This window comes from Python bivittatus, unplaced genomic scaffold, assembly GCF_059951505.1.
Source record: "Python bivittatus isolate LINGU-HERP-01145 unplaced genomic scaffold, Pbiv_v1 ctg000850_np1212, whole genome shotgun sequence".
Taxonomy (NCBI): domain Eukaryota; kingdom Metazoa; phylum Chordata; class Lepidosauria; order Squamata; family Pythonidae; genus Python; species Python bivittatus.
Genome location: NW_028277112.1, coordinates 41634672 through 41648577, shown reverse-complemented (window position 1 = coordinate 41648577; position 13906 = coordinate 41634672). Strand labels below are relative to the sequence as shown.

At 36.8% G+C, this 13906-nt stretch overlaps 1 protein-coding gene across 8 annotated transcripts in view; it reads right to left on the bottom strand.

The window, feature by feature from the left end:
- Positions 1-13906, bottom strand: part of KANK1 (KN motif and ankyrin repeat domains 1) — a 145389-nt gene that overhangs the window by 105628 nt on the left and 25855 nt on the right. For 3 of the 8 annotated variants that reach the window (XM_088130374.1, XM_025163802.2, XM_088130378.1), the window contains one exon: positions 1835-1919. The exons of the other annotated variants lie outside the window; for them this stretch is intronic. The gene's annotated coding sequence lies outside the window, so the exon portion shown is untranslated. The remainder of the gene's footprint in view (positions 1-1834; positions 1920-13906) is intronic. 8 annotated transcript variants of the gene reach the window in all.

Here is a 13906-nt window from a genome sequence, read left to right as displayed (position 1 = left end):
GCATACAAATCATTAAGTAGTAAACATTTGGCTGTTTTGTTACTTACATGGCTCTGCCAAATAGAAACAAACATAAAAGGAACCGTTTTACAGAAGGCATACTTAAAAAACTAAAATGTTAATTCATACCAAGTTTTGAATAGCAACAAGTCAACTATTAAAAACAGTTTTTCCTTCACATTTAATTTTAATTCTTTATACAGCTTATTGAGATATCACTCCTTCTCCTTGTCTCTTCTTACTCTTCTCCGGGACTCAGCATTTGCTTGGGCAAATCGTACTCCATGTTGCCTTTTCCTTTCTGCCTTTCTTCATCTATTTTCAATACATCAGCAAACAGACCTGTCACTTTTTTTAAAAAAATTTTGGGATATTTTTGTTTGCTTCATCTTTAAGTTGCAAATTTCAGTCGAGAGTTCCTTAGGCATCCTATCCATCAAATCTAATCCATTAAATCTATTATTTATCTCCACTGCATAATCATATGGACTACTGCTGAAAATATACCTTGTTTGTCTGATTATCTTGTTTTCTTTAGTTTAAGTTGTTATTTCATTTTATTTACAGACCAATAAAACACAAATACAAACTTTAAAATATAACGTCAGGTGATATTTTAAATTTTGTATTGGTGCTTTTATTAGTGTTTAAGTTGTAAATATGTTTCTGATCTGAACTGCAGTCAGTGCTAGGTCTCCTTTTTACTAATGGAATAGAGCTCTTCCATATTTACTTGCAGAACATATAGGCAATTTGATTTTGGTGTTCTCTATCCAGTGATGTCTATGTGTGGGGTCATCTTTTAGGTTGTTGAAAGAAGGTATTTGCTATAAATATTGAACGTTCTTGTCAGAACTCTATTAGTCTGTGCAACAGGCCAAGTTTTCCCATCATTCCAGATGCTATTTTACTTTCAGCTTTAACATTCCGCTGTCCTGTAATGAGTATGACATCTTTTTTTGATGATGTGTCAACAAGATACTGTTCGCCTCCTCTACATCTGTGGGTTGAAGCACAGACATCAATCACCATAACACTGGCTTGACTTGGATGTGAAGTGAGCTCTTTCTATACTTCATTGGGTTGTATCTAAGTACTAACTTTTAGGCAGAAGATGTCTTATCCCTTATCTGGGGCCAATTTCATTGTCAGGAATAAGAATAATAACAGTATTTGATACCTCAAATAACTTAATCACTTTGTAATGAATTTTAACTGAGTTTTTCATCTGTTCCTGTATGTTTCTACTATACATTTTAATTTCAGTAAACTGGCTATGAGACCTTGGATATACAGGTAAAGAAAATGTATTAAACAAAATGTTACTCTGCAGTCAAAACCTAGTTTCCACAGATAGATATTCCTACTTTCAGGGCCCCTTTGTTCATAAACAGACGTGTTGTACAAAATAATGGTGTGTGTGTGTCTACTTCTGAATAAGTGAGCTGAGTGAAAGAGTTACATGTAAAAAGTAAAAAGTGGGAACTAAAACATTACCACTAGGTATATGCCCATTTGTTTAAAAATATATCACAACAACAAAGCAAGAATTAGATTCAGTTATTCTTCTGAAAAACCATATTAACAATAATCCATAAATATGTTGTGGCTCATGGTTGGATCCCAAGCAGGAATCCTAACAATCTGAGCTAACTATATTTTGAATTCTCCTCATTAACCTGCAGTTCAATTCACTGGGGATCCCTAGATTCTACACAGTTAATGGATCTTAATAAAACCTGTGCTTCAAGGTATATTACCTTACTGCTGTTTTGCTATACAGTATTGCTTCAACTCTAAAACAATTTTTAAAAAATTAAATAGAAATACGCACATTATGGCAGAAGTAGGCAAACTGGAGCATTCCACATTGCTTTAGACCTGAACTTCCATCTCCCAATGTAGGGAATGACAAAAGACTGTGGGATTAAATTTGAAGGAAACCAGATTATTAATCCTTGCAATACATTTATAACATTATTTTCTACTTTGTTCCATGCTTTATCACAGATATCTTAGAATGTTCACCTGAGAATGAAAAAAACTTGGAAGAAGTTACAACTAGTCAGGCTAATAGGATTCCTCCTACTTCTCCCCCACCCCAGCTTCAATTAACATCAAATCACTATTTCATACTGCATGAGCTATGTAACTGATCTGATTATATGTTTGGCTTTTCACGCTGCTGACCTTTTCTTGCTATTTTCTTAGTAAGAGGTTTTAAACTAAGGAGTCCTGCACATTTGGTTCATCAGCCAATGCTTGCAAAATTATGACCTGTAGCCAAAACCCTGAAGCATAATAAGCACTGTATTATTCTTTATAATGTGATGTGAGGGAAGCCTTAGATACTTTAGAATGGGCTATCAAGAGGAACTATTGGGAACAAAAAGCAAAATCACTTTGCATTTCAGGCAAACGTGTTAGAATTATTTTCTGTTGTCCTTTTCTTCTCCCTTGTAGCAAATACATACAAACTTTCTTTTGAAACTCTCAGACTTGAGATGGAGTGGCTAACTATAGATTTAAATATAAAAAATCCATGTTCAAACCTGCATGCAAGTATGTAGCTTATTTTGTTGCCTAAGGCAAAACATTCTCTCAAGTATAACTTCATAAGAATGAAATGCCAATCTTGAAGCACTTTGAGCTTCTCCAGGAAATGTAATATGTGGCCTTATTGGATCAGACAAAAGGTCCATGAAATCCAGAATCCTGTTTCTAAGACGTTCCCAAGTAGGGCATGAAGATGAAACCACCTCCTACTGTTTGCTACCAACTCACACTTATTACAACACTTAATATTCAGTGCTGTACTATCTTTGAATATGAAGGTCCATACAGATACTGGAATAAGTTTTGAAACCTATCCTTCATGGTTATGCATTTAAAGCTGACCAGGCTGTCACCAAAATCTCATGGCAGGGAACTCAGTGTGCTCATTGTGGCTGGGTTCATGCATTACATTAAGCCATAAAACATGGTTTACAAACCACAGTGGCTGGCTCCCAGGACAAACTAAGCCAAAGCTAAATAAACCAGCATGATGTACGAACCCAGTCTATATTTTGTACATTGCTATTCTAAATAGTTCTAAAATACTTAGTATCTTCTAAATGCTGTACAGAGACAAAATGAGAAGTCAGTTCCTTCTCATTAGCTCACAACATAACAAATATAAAATTAAAAAAGAATGCAAAAAGGGAAACCTATATTTGAACATCAGCTCCTTCTCTGGCCAAAGGACTGAACCTGATCTATCTTTCTCTAGCCATAAAAAAATTTTTTTCCTGAAATAAAAAGGGGGAGATTATTATTTTTTTCTTATTAAATCTAAACAGCTTAAAAGAGGGGAAATGGGGAGGAGAAAAGACATGAAATACAGGATTGCTACTTAAAACTGACAAAACAACAAAATAAGATTTGACATGTTACTTTGCGACATATTATCAGCTAAAATTACTATGCCTTTCAGCTACCTCGTTAAGATATTACCAAGATATGACATTTTGCCAAAGATAATGGAAAAGTTCCTACGGCAAACTCTTGGAAATATCCAAGATAATTATCCAATATCCAAGATATCCAAGATAATCCAATATCCAAGATAATTATCTTGGAAATATCCAAGACTCTTCTTCTAATCTGTTTGCTTTCTCCACAAACTTTCAATCACCCAGAAAACCCTTCCTGCTTATTATGGATTTCATCATAAAAAAATACTCTATAAATAAGGCAAAATAAAAATAGGGTGACAGTGGTCCCAGCTATTTTTATTCTTCTTTCATTGATAAGTGCCATATCCCAGAAATTTTTTAAAAGCCAAGGTACTAACACTGTTAAAATTCCATTCTGGCTGAACATTTGAATAATGTTATGTATCTGCAGTCTCTGCATCAGCTGATTAAATGGCAAGAACAAAGCCAAACACAACTGTAAAGAAAACCGTTTTCTATCTGCTAGATATGTATTAACAAAAAGCATTCTTTGTTTTTAAAAAAATATTATAAAATTAGATATTATACTACTTTATTATTACACTGTTTTATCTCCAGCTTCAGTTGTTTTACATTCCATAGACCCCAAGATACATCTTCTCTAATGAGTTTCATATTAAAAAGGAAGTTGAAACCTATGCTTACCTGAACTAGCTCAAGGATGAAAAATCTAGTTCTAAAGTGAACCTTGCAAGCATCTTATATTTCCAGAGGAAAGAAAAAGCTTCTATCTCCCATTCTATCACTCCTCTTTGTTCAAACACCTCAATTTCTAAAGCAACCTTGAGGCATGTATCTCATTTTCTTCTTCTGTTACAGATACACAGTTGAGCACAATAAATATTGGCAAGGGAACTTACTGTTAGTAAGGAATGATTAGATCATACGGAGGAGAGGCAGAAGTGAAGTATCAAGGATTGCCACATACTTTTGGGAAGGGATGAAATAATAAAAATATAAGAGTTTTCTTCAACTGGTGCTCTGCAGTTGTCTTGAACAACTCTCATGAAATCCACAAAACACAGACACGCTGGCTGGGAGTAACCATAGTTGTAATCCACAACATCTGAAGGCTACCAAACCAGAAAAGGCTATAGTTTTCCTGTACTAATGGATCTGCAAAGCCATTTGTTGACACATTTCATGCTGGCAAGAGCAATTATACAGGAAAAACAATCAGTTTGGTAGGCAGGCAGACATACCAAGAATGAAAAAGCCAAGCAGCATAAACAACAATTTGTATATCATACCCTCCACTGTCAACCCAGAGTTCTCACTCAAGGCACAAATGACCATGCTAACATTATCCTACTTCGGACATATTATGTGAAGACCTAGCTCTCTAGAGAAGGCTCTAATGCTGGGAAAGGTGGAAGGAAAGAGAAGATGATGACGAGCAACAAGGTGTATGGACTCAGTTACAGCAGCAGTGCACTGTTGGAAAACCTGAAAGACCAGATTTAGAGACAGATTATCATGGAGAAAATCGATCTACGTGGTCTCTAAGAGTTGACACTGACTTGATGGCACATAATCAATCAAACCCTCCACTCAGTGAAAGGAAGAGATAATCTCTTCCATATTTTCATTTTAGCTAAACTCTGGTGGGAAAAAAATGGATTTTAACTTGTGTTTTACAAATGCTAAATAAAAAACAACCCCCACCCCCCAATTCTTTGATATAAGAGTGCTCTATATAATCCAGTCTTTGTCAATCATTCAGTATAATGACTCCTTGGGAAAGAAATACAGAACTATCCAGACTGATACTCAACTCAATCCAGGAGTGTCTGGGTGTGAGAATAGAAGTCAATGTGGCAACCATGACCATGTGAACAAAGCCTCACCCTTTTTATATCACATAAAAGCTACTATTTTGACTTTTTTGAGCTCTCCACAAATGTCCCTGACACAGTCCAAATGTTATTCAGAATCCTTTTCCTGTTCCCTCTTTCATTCTTTCCCCTCACAATCTAAGAAGCATGGTATTTATTTAGAAAATTGTGGCTTAATTAGTAACTAAATTAAAAGATTAGGACAAAATAATTAAACATGTATCATTTCTCCAAAATTCTCTTAAGCATTTTTTCTGAATTTACAGTTTTTGCTTAAATGCACTAAAAAAAAATTAGTATTTTATTTAGGCCACCTTCATATTTTACAAAGAGAACTATTTAGGCAAGGGTAAACCTGTTTAGAGACTTACAAAGTAAATAAGAAATCATAACTTCTGCATTTTAATCATATGTAGTCACTATATTTGATTTACTTTTATCACTCCCAGTAGAAAATGAAAAAATGGCTCTGAAGAATGAGTTATTCTTAATGTAAATCTTCAGCAAGCCTCTGTCAATCATATTAGCTAACTGAGGAAATAGCTGTTCTTGACAGAAACTACACAGCCAGGTTAATTGCTTTGTGACTTATATTAAAAGTCAGCAAGTTATGGAACACTAAAAAATGCATACTTCACCCCCGGTACTTCCTTTAGGCAATGCAAAAACAAAGCTATCCCACAAATGTATGCCTAACAGCTGCTTTTACTCTAACAAAATAACTTGAGGATACAGAATCTAGTTTGCAGAGAATATTTAAATACTAGGAAGAAATTATTTTGCCTATAAAAAAAAGGTTTAGTGGCTGCTGCAGAAGTGGGCTAAGATTATGACTTCAAATGAAATTTTGGAATTTGTAAAAAAACCTTACAAAATTATCAAGCTTTTTATAAATTAGCCTTGCAAACAAAAAATAATACAGGTAGTCTTTGACTTACAACAGCAATTGGAACTGGAATTTCTGTCACTAAGCAATGCAGTCATAAAGTGCAATCGCATTGCTTAGTGACCGCAATCCCTGCAGTCCCTTTGTCATTGCCATTGTTAACTAAATCCCACAATCGTTAGGCAAGGCAAGTCCCTGCCTGCTTTGCACAACCAAAGTCAGTGCGGGTTGGGGAGGGGCACAAGGGAGTGAGTGAGAGATGCAGTGCAGATTGGATGCACGGGAGTCATGGCATGGGTTGGGGAGGGTGTGCAGCAGTGCGCAAAAGGCGTGGTACAGGTCAGGGAGGGCATGTGAGAGATGCTGTACGGGTCAGGGAGGATGTGCCGCACGTCAGGGAGAGTGCATGGGGGGCATGGCGAGGGTCAGGGAGAGTGTGCGGGGGTGCAAGGGAGGTGCACAAGTGGGGGAGACTTATCCCAGCGACTTGAAACCTTCCCTGCCAGCTTCCCCATTGACTTTCTGGGGAAGCCAGCAGGGAAGGTTGCAAATGGCAATCATGTGATTGCAGGGCGCTTAGCAACTGGTCATAAGTGCAAATGGGTTGCAAGCACCCAAATCGTGATCACATGATCGCAGGGGTGCTGCGATGTCTGGAACTCCAAGGACCAGTTGTAAACCACCATTTGTTCAGCACTGTCGTAACTTGGAACAGTTGCTGACTGAATGGTCATAGGTCAAGGACTACCTGTAGAAGACAAGGGTTGACAGTAACATTTACTTGCTAATTATTTAAATTAGTTGTCAGTTGGAAAGTGGCCAACTCTTTCTCTTTGTTGTACAGGTAGTCCTCACTTAACGATGGTAATTGGGACTGACAATTGCCAGTCTATTGCTAAGCAATGTGGTTGTAAAGGGCAACATCACATCACCACACTGACTTATGGCAGCAGTTGCGGCAGTTCCAGTTGCCATCATTAAGTGAATCCTGTGCAGTCATTAGGCGCAACATCACACGATCGCCATTTGCAACCTCCTGCTGGCTTCCCCATTGACTTTGCTTGTCAGAAGCTGGCAGTGGCAAATGGTGATCGTGTGTCTGTGGCATGCCGCAACCGTTATAATTGTGAGCCGGTTGCCAAGCTCCCAAATCATGATCACATGACTGCGGGGACACTGCAATGGCCACAACTAAGGATCAGTCATAAGTCTCCTCATTCAGTACCACTGTAACTTCAAACAGTTGCTTAACAAATGGTCGTTAAACAAGGACTATTGTATAGTTTCTTGAAAAAAAAGTTACTAAATGAATACACAGTGACTGTTTTTACAATGTGATTAACTCAGTTACTGAATTAAACAGTTTTGGGGGGTTGCACAATACAAACCATAAACAAATCAAATAGGCTAGTTGCACAGAACACACTGCCCCACCCTCTCAAAAAGGATTAAAGCTAATTAAGTTTTGTATATATACACATGTGGTGGATTGCCCCAGAGAGCAAGGCTATCAGGAAGGAGAGGGTGCATTCCAGGAAGGGAAAGGAGACAAAAGACAACACAGTCCAGAGGGGGAGTGTGGGAAGCATAAGAGGTTCAGGATAGCCACTCCCTAGAATCTTCCAGGGTATATCCACTAGTTGCAGTAATACAGATTTAGTCTGGCAAGATTTTGTCTATATGGTGTAAGCAAGTAAAGGTAAAAAAAAAAAAAAAGTAAAAGTAAACTCAACTGGACTGTTTCACCATTGTTCTTGGGCTGTGCCTGACCACACATGCAGCCACTATGTTTTTAGCTGACCTGGTTAAGCATGTTGCATGTATCCCAGACAAGAAGTTATGGGAGAAAACTGCAAACCGTATTAGATACGTACTATATCTAGGAATCTTACATTAAAATATGTATAAGTGGATGTAGATAGTCTATGAAGTTCTTTGAAGGATGCGTCTCCAATTAAAATATGTTTTCGTTTTGAGATGAATTGCCATTTTTCATGCATTGCTACTCCTGCAGAGCATGGATCTGGAACAACACCTATTAAAGGGACATTTAAAATATTATTTTACTGCAACTGATAAGGGAGTAGCAGCAACTACAAGAGACTGCTAAAGTAGTGTCATGGAAGATTTCATTTCATGTTTGTCGCAAGGCTGTGCAAGCAAAGGGGGTAAGTTTTGAAAGAACATTAAAGGCTCCCTCCTACATCACAGAACAGACTCTTTGTCCCAGTTCAACTGCATGACAACACTGTATCATATGACTACTTTTTATTTTTTATCCTAGCATTTTTCCTGCAGGTGCAGGGTCCACTTTTTCAGATCAACCAAATGTTGATCCATTGGTTGCAGCAGGAATTGACGCACAAGCCTGACATTGTGGGCTCAGAGAGTGACTGGCCCAAAGTCACCCAGCTGGCTTCCATGCCTAAGGCAGAACTAGAACTCACAGTCTTCTGGTTTCTTGCCTGGTGCCGCAACCACTAGACCAAACTGGCCCTCTATCATATGACTACTCTTAGGTCAAAATATGCAGAATAGATGTAAACTAGAAGCATAACAATTTGTCCATCCTTAGCTGAAGAGATACTGTCAGGTTTAACCCAAGGAACTCCAAGAGACAATGCAAAATCAGTTCAGCTATGTTTATTAGCTACAACCTCTATCAAGAATCTTCCCAGACTGAAACCCCAGCTCCCAAACCAGCCAGTCACAACACCGTGAATTCCTCAGGGAGGTGCCAGCCTCATCCTCTTGTAGCTCCCACGCTCTTTCGGTGAACTAAGAAAACACTTATCTCTCTGAGCCTGGCCTTCATAATTCCATTCCATCACAGATACTGACATGGTGATTCATAATACAGGATGCTTTCCAAGCATCATCTGTAATGAGCAGAGCTACATGCTAGAAATTAAGGATACATCTTTCTTAGTAGACTGAAACTGGGAACAGTCTTCTTCAGCTTGTATGTCAGCAGTGAAGATGTGGGTTTACTTTATGTCTGAAATATTTCATATGGATGGGGGAAGAAGATCATCAGGCAATGGCAAAATTTTACACTACTTATTAAAAAATATATCACAGATAAACATCCAATTACCTCCTAATTCCCCAAATCGCATGAGTCAGTTTTTTAAATTGAATTGGATGAACCCTTGCTAGCTTTTCAGTGTAATAAAAAGATGCTACTTGAAGCTAGCAAGGGATTATTCAGTCTTAAATAGTAGCATCTTTGAAAGTATAAGGAAAGTTTCCACTCCATAGATTTCCTACCAATCATATAAAACACCAAAATTTGTGTACAAGTCTCAGCTTCAGAGAAATATGAACAGTGTTTTTCATTTCTGAGAAAAGACAAGAGAAAAATAATTTGGAATTAGAAAGAAACTGAAATAGCACTGTCAGCTTTTGTGTTTAAAGTGTGAGGAACTTCCTCAACTGCTTTTGCAAAGTTTGGTGGGTGGCATTTAGTAGCTATATTTTGTAATGAATAATTAGGGGCAACATTCAAAACTAGTATCAACTTTCAAACCTACAAATTACATAGTGGGGGAAGAAAAAAAAATAAAACCAATATAACCCAGCTGTTGTGCTGACAACATGACATAAAGAAATTGCAGAATTTTATTCTGACCCTTTATCAATAATGCATGGGTGCACACAGGCAATTTATAGCTGTTTTCCGTCACTGAGTACTGTGCAGTGCTAAATTAAGTCTACAAAATTCAAGGACAATCCACCCACACAGCTACTGTTAACTGGGTATAGCACTTTGAATAAACATTTTAAAAGCCTTTTTAGTTTTATTAGCAACTTGGGACATGCAGCTAATTGGGTATGTATTTCTATCTTTATAAAAAACATTTAGTCTTTACTACTGAAAAGAGAAAAACAGAATATTCTATTTACCTTCCTTTTCCCTGTATTATTTTGCTACCAAAGTGACATGCAAAAAATAATGAGTTTCTATTATTTTTTTTCATGAAGGTTGTAAAACCTTGCACCACAATCTGTAAGACCTTCCTGCGAGGTATATTTTCAGGCTCTATGTTATAAAAAAAATTGAGACTTTTTTTTTAAAATGCATGTTTCTTTTTAATTTATCAAAAAATCTAAATCCCTGCTTTCTTCTGTTTAAATAAAACTTTTCCTATTTATTGAAAAATTCTTCTATGCAATTTCACCTTGTATATTTACCTTCTGTACAACTATAGACTTTTCATGAGCTGGTGAGAACCTAGGATGCATATGTCATTATAGTAAGATATAAATAATTATTCTGTAACCTGCTAAAATATTTTTGCAAAACTGTGCAAATAATAATTAGGACAATACTAGCTTTCAGTAATCACTGTGTATCTGAAGGGCTGCCCAAAAGATTTGGGTATGGCACTAGAAGAGGATCACACAGAAAAAGATTCTGCCCATAAAGTCCTCTTGAAAGTATTCTTGCATCTGAATCTTCCTTGCCCTGGAAACAAGTAATTTTTTCCAACTCATAAGTCATGATAAGGAAAGTTAGGCAGAGAAATTATCAGAGCTCAGTTCTTAAAATGAAGAACTAATTTTCAATCATATTTTTACAAAGTTACAAAGTTGGCACAATCAGAAATATTTTCCACATATATGTGCATGAACAGGACATTTATGATCTACTTTCACTATGTGGGAATTTGGATTGCCTGCTTATTGAAGAGACATGAAACAGAACAAAGTACAGTTGTTGTAAAAAAAAAAACTCCCTTCTGCAGGGCATGATCAAGGAAGCAAGAATCACCTTCCAGTAAGTTTTAATCAAGAATTAAGAGTAAAGGACAGAATCTTAAAAACTGCAATAGGAACCTCCTCTTTTACTAGTGAGTTAATGAACAATAAGTCAGAATCTCTTTGAAAACTTCTTCCTGGGCTTTCCACAGCCTGGACAGAGCTGCTATTGATGAAATCAGCTATTAACAAACTCTTCTCCCATCTGTTGGTTGTTTATGCCTATCATTCCCCTCCTCCATTATTTTCCCAATATCCTCAAAATCTCTCACTGTTGTACAGAAAAAAGTAAAATACTAAATTTCAGCTGTGGTAATTCATAACATCACCTCTATATTAGCAAAGTCTATAGTTACATAACATAAGAACAACCTGTTGAATCAGAGTGAGGCCCATCTTAGTCTAGCACAGTGATTCTCAACCTTTTTGAAGCTGCCGCCCCCCTAAGGAGCGGAAATTTTTCAATGCCACCCTTTGTGAAAATCCTGTGATTTAGGGTATGGGGGGGGGAGTTACTGAATTATAAAAGGCAAAAATTTTAAGTAATTTTTTTCAGTAGACTTACACACCAAATTTGTTCGATTTAACTCGATACTTTTGCCCTGGAAGGTAAGTGCATTCCTTTTATTAAAATTAAAATGACTAATGCAAAAAAAATGCTTAAACGCTCTTTTATGTAAATACATTTATTTCAAAATGCTGTAAATACGTTTATTTTTTTGATGCTCTTTTTAAAAAAATTTTTAATTTTTAATTTAATTTTATTTATTTTTTTGCAAATGCTTTTTTAATGTTTAAAAATTCTTTATTCTTAATTAGATAATTTAAAAAAAACAGCAAAAAAATACGCTAAAAGAGTAATATCAATGAAACATGCTTGATTATGTCAGTGGGATGGTTGTGCTTGATGGTTCAGAGCCAGTTTCTGAACGTTCGGGAAAGATAACTATTTCTCAAAATTAATAATTCACGACCACGATAAAGAACTAATAAGCGCACTTACCTAGCCGACTGGCCAAATAAACAATGAAAGTAAATCGAAACTGAGGGGAAAAAACAGAAATGAAGCGAACGAAAAGCAACTCAAGAAACACGGGTCAAATCAAACATTCATATTGAAAGGACGCTCAACGCACGCACTGCGATTAATCGCGCGGGAAGACAGATGACGCACACGCTGTGATTAATCGCGCGGGAAAACAGCTGACGCATGCGCTGTGCTGGTTGGGATCCGAGAAGAATCGTAGTGTCGAGTTCTTCAAGGTCATCCTACCTAGAATACAAATTCGTCTCACCATTCTTAGAAGTGCGTGAGGGCAGCCGTCGTGTAAGTTTGTTTTATTGCTGGTACAAATGGTGTAAACCGGATAATCGATTTAATAAATTTTTTTGGGAGTTTTAAAATTAAGTTCGAATGCCAAAACATGCTCATCGCCCCTCTACTGCCCAAAACATGCCCACCGCCCCCTAGCGCCCAAAACAAGTTCACCGCCCCTCAGCATCCTTCCACCGCCCCCCGGGGGGCGCCCCCGTTGAGAACCAATGGTCTAGCATATTGTTTCTCACAGCAGCCAGTACAGATTACTCTGGAGTGCTTGTAAGCAAGTAAGATAGACATGGTCCTCCCTTACCACCGTTCTCCTGCAACTGGTATTTAGGGTATTTAGAGACATGCTGATCTGAGTGCAGCCAAGTCCAATAGCCTTCGATAGACATGTCCTCCATAAATTTATCCAATCTCCTTTTAAAGCAGTATTCCAAATGCATGTGTACCCTAGATTTGTATAACAGCATTACAAAGTTTACATTTTCCTAATGATGCATTACATGGCATTTGCCTTTAATGTAGCTGCTTCACACTGAGTTGGCTTTTTTATTAAACTTCCACTATGACCCCAAGATCTTTTTCGTGATTAGTTTCAGACAGCTATATGTATATGTGATATCAGAGCTTTTTTGCCTCAATGTTAATTAGTTTAAACTTACTTATATTGGATTACATTTGTCATTTATTTGAACATTTACTAAGATTAAGGAGATTTTCTTGAGCTCTTCAGAACCAAATGTGGAACAAAATTGCCAGCTTGATTTCCTGAGAGAAAGAAGGGCTAACAAATAAGTAAGTAAATATGGGTCTCCATTGTCAATTTTTATATCTCACAGTTTTGTGAACTGTCCAGGTAAGAGCAGCTGTAGATTAATTTAATGTGCTCACATATCACAGATAGCCAGTCCCTTAGAAATGCCCTCTTTTTCTGAGCAAGGAAATTAGATAACTGGCTCATCACATATAGCAAAGACACAAATCTGCATGTTACTTGATTAGAACAAGCTATCTTAAGATCTTAGTTTTTGGTAACAGAATAAGGAAATATATTTTCAATAATTTCAGTCATGATAGATGAAGCATAAGTAAGAAAAGAATTGTGAATTGGAAATAAAATATATTAAACAGGCCAAACTAAGAGAGGAATCAAGAACTACACTTCCTCTACTGTCCACTTATAATTATTCCAAGTTATCTTCAGAACATTTTAGAAGGAAGAAAGTGGCAGGAAAGCCAACTTTCCTACTTACTCCAAGTAACTGGGGAAGCTTCTTATAATCTAGATGAACAAAGTTCATTTTGAAATCTAAAAATCCTGATAGTGATACAATATTTCTTCAAAGCAGCCAAGTTAAATGTTCAGAAAAAATATATTAATACTGTAGTAAGGAAACACTAGGAAGCACCTTTAGTTATGATGTCCAGAATTTATGATTTCTATGTGCACATGGCTAATATCAAGGAAACTCAATATTCATGAAGTACATTTTCAGGATCTTCAGTAATCAGTGCAATAGTCCCTTGTGGGAGAGGCAATGGAGATAATTGCCCCAAGCTCTAAAGAATGGTTCAAACTTTCAAATGATCAAATTTATTGGTA